Raw genomic sequence first — 10,459 nt, forward strand, 5'->3', positions numbered from 1 at the left:
GAGTCCCTTCCCAAATCGTGATACCAAACGCGTTGTATCTCACCATCTATTCGAGGAAGAACATGTCATTTTTGAAGATCTTCATCTCGATTGCATCGTCTTGAAGGTTGTGACAATCGTAATGTCTCGTCCGGTAGGTCAGCAAACGAAGGTTCTTGAGTTGAATCCACTGGTTGTTGGCTCTCCATCTAATTAGCGTCACAAATGCAAAGAAGTTACAAACAAGGATAGGAAATTGAATGTTATCTTGCCTCAATCTTGTCTCTTTTATAAGAGAGATTTTCATCTTGGTTTTGATGGATGTCGTTGATGAAAAACTTTGACTTTAGCTGATGCATTTGTTAGATTCCTAGATGGCTCCCATGTGCGTTCACTAATATCATATCCGTGCCAATGAACAAGATATTCCAGCTTATTTCGGCGCCGCCTTGAGTCTAATATCTCTTCCACCTCAAATTCTTCATTATTATCTACTTCTATAGGAGGCGGTGGCATTTGTCTTCTTCCTTGTATATCCACTATCTTATATGGTTCAAGAAGAGACACGTGGAATACATGATGGATCTTCATTGACTCCGATAGATGTAACCGATATGCAACTGGGTTGATCTGTTCAGAAACAGAAAAGGGGCCAAGCCTACGATAGTCCAACTTGTCACAAGATCGAGTAGTCTTGATATTGCGACGAAGTAGCCATACCTTATCATCCACGTTGATTTGTGGTTGCTCCTTACGATATAGATCTACGTTTATCTTTTGTCGTTCATGAGCTTCCTTCAATTGCGTCTTCATTATTGCATGTAACTCTGACAACCGATTTGCCATATCTTCTGCTGCAGGATTATCAACTTTTGAAAAATCAAAAGTATCAAGTCATGGATGATAGCCATAATTGGCAAAGAAAGGTGTTTGTTGCGTGGAAGAATGTACCGTATTATTATAAGCAAACTCTGCAAATGGCAGAAAGGTTGTCCAATCATCTTGTTGGTAGTTGATAGTACACCTTAAATATTGCTCCAAGACTTGGTTTACGTGCTCTGTTTGTCCATCAGTTTGAGGATGGAAAGCCGAAGATAGCTTTATGCCCACTTTTAAAATCTTGAAAAGGGTCCTCCAAAATCTTGACACAAATTGAGTTCCCTTATCTGATATGATATCTTTAGATAATCCATGATAGCGATAGATATTATCAATGAAAAGCTTAGCTGTTTCTTCGCCTGTGATAGATTTTGTACATGGCACAAAATGTGCCATCTTGGTGAAACGATCTACTATCACAAATATAGAATCATAAGATCTTGAGCTTGAAAGATCTATGATGAAATCCATAGAAACAGAAGACCATGGTTGTTCTGGTATAGGTAATGGCTGAAGAAGTCCGTAAGGTCGATGACGAGGAATTTTTGATCTTGAACAAATATCATATGATTGTACAAAGTCTTTGACTGACTTCCACATTTGTGGCCACCAAAAATCTCTTGATATGAGTTCCAAAGTCTTATTATATCCAAAGTGCCCTGCTGTTGGAAAGTCATGACGTGCTTGAAGAACACGTAAACATGCTTCTCCTTCTGGAACATATAGGCATCCTTCAAAATATAATAGATTATTCTTGAACTCGAACTTAGAAGGATCATGAGACTTGGAAGAATTATTCTCGATATCATAAACAAGAGGGTCTGAGGACATACTGGATTGGATTTGCTTGAGAAAAGTTGAATCAACCGTCAATGTTGATTTCATTGCTCGGAGATGAAATTGCTCCGGTTTCAAGATGACCGTTCTTTGTTGCTCAAAAGCTGCATCTCCTTCTTTTGGTGCAAAATAAGAACGTCTAGATAAGACATCAGACAAACCTTGTTGTTTTCCTAGCCGATAAGTGATAATGAACTAGAATCTTGACAAAGACATACTCCAACGAGCTTGACGACGATTCAACACGCGTGTTGACATGAAATACTCGAGGTTCTTGTGATCTGTATACATAGTGACTGGACTAGAAGTGCCTTCTAGATAATGATGCCATTCTTGAAAGGAATCCACGATCGCAAGAAGTTCTTTATCGTGGATCTCATAATTGATCTCGACTGCTGAGAATTTTCTTGAATGAAAAGCTATCGGATGAAGTTTGTCATCTGTTCCCATTTGTGATAAAACTACACCCAAGGCAAAATTTGATGCATCTGTTTCCATAAAAAATACCTTGGAAAAGTCAACACGATATAAGACTGGCGCAGAGACAAACGATGTCTTCAAGGCTTCAAATGCTGCTTCCGCTTCTTGATTCCATTGGAATTTATCTTTACTAGTCAAGCGTGTAAGTGGAGCTGTAACTCGTGAGAAATCTTTGATGAAGATCCGATAGTAATTGGCAAATCCCAAGAAACATAGGACATCTCTTACTGTCCTTGGAATCTTCCAATCCATGATTGTTTGGACTTTCTTAGAATCCATCATGAGACCATCATTTGAAATGATGTATCCTAAAAAGTCAACTTGAGTAGTGTGAAATACACACTTTTCCATCTTGGCGTACAATCCTGCATCTCTAAATTTTTGTAATACTTGACGAACATGTATTTCATGTTCTTCGACGTTCTTAGAATAGATCAGGATATCGTCTAGATAGCAGACGACAAAATTGTCTAAGAATTCACGAAATACATCATTCATGAGATGTTGAAAAGCAGCTGGTGCATTCGTGAGTCCAAAGGGCATGACATTATATTCGAAATGTCCATACCTGGTTTGAAACGTAGTCTTCCATTCATCTCCTTCTTTGATCCGTACTAGATTATATGCTCCTGTTAGATCTATTTTTGTATAGATCTTAGCTTGATTCAATTGGTCAAGGAGTCCTGATATCAAAGGTAATGGATACCTGTTCTTGATTGTGATCTTGTTGAGTCCTCGATAATCAACACACATTCGTAAAGATCCATCTTTTTTCTTTACGAATAGAATTGGAGCTCCTGCTGGAAATTTTGAATGGCGTATGAAATTCTTCGCTAAATTCTCGTTAATATATGTCTTGAGTTCAGCCATCTCATCTTGCGATAAACTGTAAATTGGTCCAAATGGTGGCTGAGTTCCTTCCTTGAGGTCGATTGAACAATCATATGGACGATGCTCAGGAAGAATATCTGCATTCTTTTTCTCAAAAACGTCTTGATACTCCTGATATTGACTTGGAATGCCACTTGAAGTCTCTATGTTTTCAGAAATAGGTGCAACATAAATAGCAAAAGTTGATCCTTCTTTTGCTGCATGTATAAATGCTTTTGCACCTATCAGTACAGGTTTTACTATACTAGACTTATAATTTTTTACTTGGTTGGTAGAACTATTAATAATGCTTTGGGAAAAGTCAAGTTTACGCGAATTCCAATCTATTCGAGGGTTATATTTTTCTAGCCAGGATAAACCTAAAATAACTGGATTGGATGGGGATTTAATTATGTTAAAAGCTATGTAGCTATCATGATCATCTATTGTTACTTTTATAGGATGAGTTTCATGAGTGACATCTCCAGAAGACAAAGGACGACCATCTATGACTTCTACATGTACTGGTTTAGGTTTCTGTACAAAGGGTATTTTACGACTTTTAATAAATTGTTCATCTAAAAAACATGCTGAGGCTCCCGAATCTAATAAAGTAGAGGCTTAGTAATTCTTAGGTCCTAAATATAAGTCTATTATAAAACAAGGAGAGGGTTCTGAGGAGAGGATAGGACCTTCATTAGGAATTGTACAAGGTTCCAGCTGCACGGTCCCTATTGTAGCTGGACGAATCCGTTTTCCGACATGTTGTCTTCTTTGACCGTCGTACCCCTCATTTTATAGTTGCGTCGTTTCTTTGGACAATGTTGAGCAGTGTGCTTAGGTTCTCCACAATATAAACATAATCCTTCTTGACGATGACGAATCTTTTCTTGCTCAGTTAGGGGTTTAAAACGTACCGCGTCAATTTGCATGTCTTCTACTTCTGAATGTACATTTGGCAAAGATGTTGATGTTGCCATTGAGTAATAACATTGAGGTTCCCGTGAATGATTCTCGGATCGAAATTTGAAAAGTCGATTATCATATTTTATCGCAAAATCCATTGCTTGACTCAAAGTTTGAGGATCAGGTAAGTTGAGCATCAATTTCTTTACTTCGTATTGCAATCCATAAAGAAATTGACTGATGAGTGCAGCATCATCCCACTTGATGTCAATTACAAGTTGTCAAAATTGTGAAGCATACACTGTTACTGAGCGATTTCCTTGTCGCAAAATTCGGATCTTATTTGTTGCAACACGAGTTGCATCATGTTCACCATACATAGATCGAAACTCTGCCAAAAAAGCTTCCAAATTGTCCAATATTGGATTTCGTTGTTCAAGAAAAGACGAAAACCACGATAATGCAGAACCAGAAAGTAGAGTGCCAATAAACCTGACTTGTGATCCTGGAGTTGGATAGCTTTGCGGTTGAAGTTCAATTGCCAATTGTACTTGATTGATGAACCCTCGAAACTTTGATCTCGTACCATCAAATTTCTCGGGTAAGGCAATTCTTGGTTCTCTAGTGCTTACAGGGTGTTGTACAATTGGAGAAGAAACGTGATTTGTTGTAGATGTTGAAGCAGCTTCGATCATCTCTATATCCCCACTTTCTGCTATTCTTGTTCTTTCCTGTGTTGGTGAATTGAGTTGATGCATTGCAAGCATTAACTCCCTCATTTGCTCTTGCATTTGTGCCATTGCACTCTTCATTTCAACAAGCTCTGCGATAATAACACTAAGAATTTTTTTTTTTTTGATACTGCTCAAGACAAAAGAAAAGAAAGACTTGATAACAAAGAAGATACTAAGAACAATATCAGTTTAGAAGTGGGTAATCCGCAAACTTCTAATACGCTTATGCCTTGTCAAGAGAAAGGGGTAATCCACTCTTACTCAAGAAAAAACAAAGCTCTGATATTGTAAATGTACTCTTGTCAATCTGTCAAGGACAAGAACTCGATGAAAAAACAGTTCAGACAAGTAAGCCTTCACACAAAGAAAAGTAACAAAATATGAATAATAAGTATGTATATTGAAAAGAGAAACTAGAATGGCTATTGCCAAAAGACAAGAAAACTAGAGACCCTTGAAACTAGACTAGAAGCAAGAAAGGAGTTGACAAGAGTGAAGAAGCCTTCACTCTTGTCTCTATATATACTATCTAACTAGGGGCTACGTGGCGACGTTCTATAGGACCTCCAATATGTGTTGACTTTGTAGGACACATGCCTTGACTTACAAGGCAAGTTTTATACGTGTGGGCCACATAGTTAGCTTGATCTTCAAGCTAACAATATGTGTGGCACATGGCCAACTTGTTGACCATGTTTCTAATCCAAAAAGTCAATTAAAGACACCTATGAAGTCAAAGCAGCGTCTAAGAAGTTTCTAGGAAGCTTCTATATTAAATATTATAGAATTAACTTACTTTTATCTACTTTTACTTACTTCTACCTATTTCTATATGTAATTATTAGCTTACATGATTATGGCCGTGACAAAATGCCACAAAAAAAAAAAAAAAAAGTCCAAAAAAAAAAAAAAAACAAACAAAAAAAATCCACTTAAATTTGCTATGCCATTGAAATACAAAACTTTCATATCACATCACATCTTTCATAAAACCAAAGACTTAAAGCAAAAACCAATCTACCAAATATACTAGATTTATAGAGAAGCTCCATTCCATACATCACTTTTAGACATGACTTGACTTAAAAGCCAACATGCATGTCAATCAGAATAAGCAAGAAGAAGTAGGGTATAAGAATCAAAAACTAGTACATAGATATAGTATTGGTAGTACTATAGTACAATCATATAAGTAGGTAGAATAAGCAACGGAGCTTAACTTCTAAAAAGAAATGATAAAACTTTCAACATTCAAATCAAAGTAATAAGAGAAAGAAGAAGAAAAAATGGAGAGTTAGCAAATTTCATGTAGTCCCTCTTGAAGAGACATCAACCAAACTTTATGCAACATTGTTTTAGATAGCGTTGAATAGTGCGACTTTGAAGCCAAAGCAACCTTGAAATAACTCAGTAACAAAACCAATTTGTCTATTTGCTTTTATATTTTCTTTCTTTTTGTCTTGTCTTAATCTTTCTTTTTGCATCAATTTGCCATATCTAACAAGTTTTTTATATATATTCAAAAATAAAAAATAAAAAAATATTAATTGATGTATAAATTTCAATATAAGATAAAACAAAAACAACACAATCTACATTCTAATACATCAATTCAATCTTTTATTAGAGATGTTTTTATTCTAGCAAAACTTTGTTTCTATAAACTCCATATTTTTGGATTATTTCAGCAATATATTTTTTAGAAGATATTTCCTGCCTTACAAGTTATCTATCAAGATATAATGTACTAGTACTTCACTACACCAATACTCCACTATGTCTTCAAACTACTGCAATCTACACTTCTATTCAATGATGTTTTCTTTCTAAAAATTGAATTCTTTTATCAACTTTGTATCCTTGAAGTTAAAGTTTGTTTGAGAATAATGGTTGATAATGTAACATAAATTCAAATCTTTGATTTTTCTACATCCTACAACTCCACATATTTGAATATCTTAAAATTTTCTTCTATCAAAAGATTTCACAATACTGCATAACTTCCAAAAACAATCAATCAAAACTCTAGAATGTTGTGAATGATGGACATTCAATTTTATTATAAAATTGCTTGAGGAATCAAAATTCTCAATTAAATCCCTTAATACCATCTAATCTCTTTATTGTTATAATATGCTTACAAATCTATGGAAAAGACTCCCAGTCATATTCATTGATTCATATGAATTCTCTTTCATAGCAATGCTCATATTATGTAAAGCTTTTAACAATTAAAACTTATAGACAACTAAATTCTACCACAATACCAATATCTTACTAGAATGTGACAACTAGTTTATATGACTCAACTATTAGCTTCAATTAATCTCTCAAAAAATTATTATAAATCAATTTCAATGTCTAAGTCTACACGTTGTTATGATGTAATATGGCTAATAGGTGAAAGGGTGAAGAAAATATCATATTTTTTAAGATCTTATTTCAATATATTGTAACAAATTATCTTGGAAAAATAGATAATAGACAAGGGGTAGAAAAAATTAAAGGTGCTAATGCTGCCTTTTTTTACAAAATAAGCTTTTACTCACTTTATAGGACCATAAATATAGCAAAATAAGGTAGATTAGAAAAATAAACAATATAGCCACCTTTGAAAAGAAAATAAGAGTAGTTCTTACCAAAAATTACTTTAGAAATCCAAGAGTTGATACCGAGAGAGGGTTAGTTATGAACATGGCTTAAAATCAGACCCTACGTCACAAAATTAAGCTCCTATGGTAGTTCAGTGGGTTCTTTTCTTGATTGGAGAGTGGGATTAGAGAAGAGACTTGATAGGATTTTTATAGGTACTTATTTTGGGAAATTTGAGTAGATAATGACTTTGTAAGAGCTTTACAAAGTCAATGTTGTTTTTAGTGACTTTGAATTTTTGGACAATAAAATAGGATTGACGTTTTAGGCAATTTCAAGAGTTTGGTAATAGATCTATGGATGAAATGTTTTGGGTTTGTGGGTGTAGTTGTGCCAAGTTTGTGTTGTGAATTTGGATTTGATCGAACGGTTAGATTGAAAAGCATGAATATTTTTGTGAATTATGGTCTTAAAATTCAGGGTTATGAGGACTAGTGAGGTATCTTAGATATCTATCAATCCGCTAGCTATATTGAAGCAAAATATTTTTATAGAGATAATCAGCTTTATCTTCAAGAAGTGTGTAAAGTTTGGAAGCAAAGTAATAGTTCAATCAGGAGTAGTTGGCTTTAGGAGATTGGCATTAAGGTTGGAGAAGAAGGATGGCCAATACTTGAGCAGATTTTAGGATTGATCTTGAGTTTGGTAAATTCGATCTTCTTCAAAATTTTTTTGCTTTTTTTCAATTTAATTTTTAAGAGGTGTGAAAAATTTGAGTTAAAATCAACAATTCTTTCATTAGTTATTGAAGTTTAAATTTGCTATAGGAATTACTTAGAATATATTTAGAATTTATTTAGGATTTGATTAGGATTTATATAGGATTTGATTAAGATATATTTAGGATTTGACTAAGATTTGGTTAGGATTTTTTTTGGATTTGATTATGATTTGATTAGGATTTATTTAAGATTTGACTAGGATTTATTTAGGATTTGTTTTGGATTTGATTAAGATTTGGTTAGGATTTATTTAGGATTTGATTAGAATTTATTTAAGATTTATTTAGGATTTGGTAAAGTTTTTTTTGGGATTTGATTAGGATTAGGTTAGGATTTGACTAGGATTTGATTAGATTTTGACTAAGGTTTAATTAAGATTTCTATTTTAGTATATTTTTGAATTTCTATATTATTTCTTTATGATTTCTTTAAAAGATTTCTAAGAATTCTTTGTATTTCTTGTATAATTCTTTGAAATTTCAATTGAATTTGATTGATATTTGATTATTTTTATTAATCTTTAATTATAATTATTTAAAAACTTATTAGATTTATTAAGACTTGTTGTTGCAATTTTCTTTTTATCTTCTACAAATAGGTGCCTGGTGCATTCTCAAGCCAAACTTCACGTAATACGACAACGTAGCAATGAACTAGATATCTAGATTTATAATGAATAGTTTATTTCTTTGACATCATAAATGGATGTTTTTATAACAAAATAAGATTCTTTACTATGATTTGAAAAGGTCTCAAAGATATATAAAGCTTGAATATAAAACAATCCATCATTAGATTAAAACTAAAATTGAATAGTAAATGAAAGACAATCTTAAGAATTACATGAACCATACATGTATAAAGAAGATATCTAATAAGTAATCAATCAAATCTATTTCAATTACAATATATATAAAAAATTTAGAAGATTTTCAAATTCATATGTTGTAATTGAAATAAATATAATAATTAAATTATTGGATGCAATATAATATTAAAGATTGCATGTTTTATAATTCTTCACAAATTTAATTTAAATATGTATCTAAAGAATAGGAAGGTATCGCTGCCCTTATATAAATAAGAAATATAACAAAATTATAAGTCAAACTAAGATTGAAAGATTTATAATGTATTTAAATCAAGAAGGTCTATAACAATATGCATCAATAAATTGATTTTGTTAAGTGAGAAGAAAGTGAAGTCATTCAATTAAAATAATCTATCATTTTAAATATAAGATTTTATGTTATTTTTTAACTACTACTACAAAAGGCTCTCTATTTGTATTATTAATCTATAATAATATAGTCATCATATTTTTAGATTATTGATTTTAATTTAGTATCTTTAATCTCCATGCATATTTTAATTAGCATAAAATTACTTATTAATTGATTAGAATTATAAAAATATAAATTTTTAATGAAAGTTAATTTTTTTCGAATTATTGAAGAGATAGTTAAAATATTTATTTAAAAATTAAAAATTAAGCTTGATTTATTATCTAATGTATTATTATAATTATACAATTATTATAAATATTTGGTTATTTTATCATTTGAAATCTTTACGAATCTTATCTTATTTTTTACAATTATTATAAAAAGAGAAATAATAATATAAAAAATAATCATAATATTTTAAGAATTATAAATAAAGTATAAGATTTAAAAATTAGTAATAAAAATCACTTATCTTAGATAATAATTAGTTATTTAATTAATTGATTCATTATCATGGGTATAATATTTTATCTTTTTTTTCTAAATTTATTAATAATAGCCTTAATCCATTTCTTGTTATTATACTTGAAATAGTTAATAAGAAGAAATTGATTTCAAGTATATTAAGAAGAGATTGTCTTTGTGCTGCTTAGTCATATTTTTTTCATGTATTATCTTAAATTTAGAATTAGGTTTAGAATAAGGATAAGTCATAAATAAAAAAAATTAAAGTATCTACTAATATATCTTTTTAATATATATATATATCAATTAAGATTAAAATTCTTAGTATAACCAATTCATAAGAGCATTTATTCATATGGATGATATATCCTTGATTGGTATAAAAAATACAATAGAAATAGAAGTAAAATATTTTAGAGTTTTAGAAAAATATTTGAAGAAAGGTATATGAATTTAAGAGTATTTTTTATTTTTTATTTTTTTTACTTTCATAATATAATATTAAATTTAAGAGAAATATTTTTTTGGATTTAATAAATTCATTTTATATTTTTAATAAAAATTACATACTTATATAAAAAAATCAATTGCAATTCACTTCTTAAGTCTAATAGTAGAATACAATGATATAATAATAAAATTAGAAACTTAAATAAATATGGTAGTTTTATAAATTTAATTGACAAATAATAATGATTGTGTGATGGTT

The sequence above is a fragment of the Physcomitrium patens genome, chromosome 11 (genome assembly GCF_059467195.1).
Source record: "Physcomitrium patens ecotype Gransden chromosome 11, ASM5946719v1, whole genome shotgun sequence".
Taxonomy (NCBI): Eukaryota; Viridiplantae; Streptophyta; class Bryopsida; order Funariales; family Funariaceae; genus Physcomitrium; species Physcomitrium patens.